The 832-nt window shown below is 51.4% G+C and overlaps 1 protein-coding gene across 1 annotated transcript in view; it reads right to left on the reverse strand.

Moving 5' to 3' along the window:
- LOC113980246 (nuclear receptor coactivator 1-like) overlaps positions 1–832 on the reverse strand; it is a gene marked incomplete at its 3' end in the record, with an annotated part of 1,965 nt that overhangs the window by 485 nt on the left and 648 nt on the right. The gene's annotated exons all lie outside the window — the stretch shown is intronic.

The raw sequence follows: 832 nt of genomic DNA on the forward strand, positions 1-832 counted from the left end.
GAAGTCACTGAGGGAAGGAGGGACATTCCCAAATTATCACTGGGACCTGGAAATCGCTCCTGGTCCCCTTTCCTGGCTCGGGATTGGAGGGAAAGGTGGGAATACCACTAAAAGGTGGGAATTGGGTTGGAGATGTTCAGGATCAGGTTCCGCAGGAGCTCCAGGAGTTGGAGCGTCTCCCAAGCCGGGAAAATCCCCTGGAATTCCCCAGCCCCACCCTTTTCTCCCTGGGATCCCCCTTCTTCCCTCCTGGGATATTCCCACAGCCCCAAGATCCTGCACTTGGATCCCTTTTCTCCTGGAAAACGTCCCATCCCAGGAGCTTTTCCATCGCCACGGGATCCACGGATATGCTGGAATTCCTCACCTTCAGAAGCCACCAGCGGCCGGAATGGGAACTGCTCCATCCCCTCCCCCATCACTAAATTCCCATCAGGGTATTCCCCAAAAAAGCCAAGACTTCTCCCAGAAGTGGAATAAAATCCCCAGAACTCGGTTGCGATTCCCAAATCTCCCCAGCAGGGGTTTTATCCCTATTTTTTTTTTAGGAGCCACACGAGGACCAGAGGCCTCAGGGATTTCCAGGATCATTAACAACATTCCTTGGATTCTGGTATTTAAAGGATGGCATCTATTCCCTAAAGATTATCCCAAATTAAACGCCAGGACGCGGCATTCCCGAAGGAATAATGGAGGATTTCCATCTTAAGCACCTGGAGGAGCTGGAATAAGGATGAAGGAAAAAACCACCTCCGGATAACCAGGGAATTCCCTCTGTTAAGGAGCGAGCCAGGCTGGGAATAACGGGATCAATCCCTAGTTTTTCCCACTG

The sequence above is a fragment of the Neopelma chrysocephalum genome, unplaced genomic scaffold (assembly GCF_003984885.1).
Source record: "Neopelma chrysocephalum unplaced genomic scaffold, ASM398488v2 Primary Assembly neopelma1_93205, whole genome shotgun sequence".
In the NCBI taxonomy this organism is placed as follows: domain Eukaryota; kingdom Metazoa; phylum Chordata; class Aves; order Passeriformes; family Pipridae; genus Neopelma; species Neopelma chrysocephalum.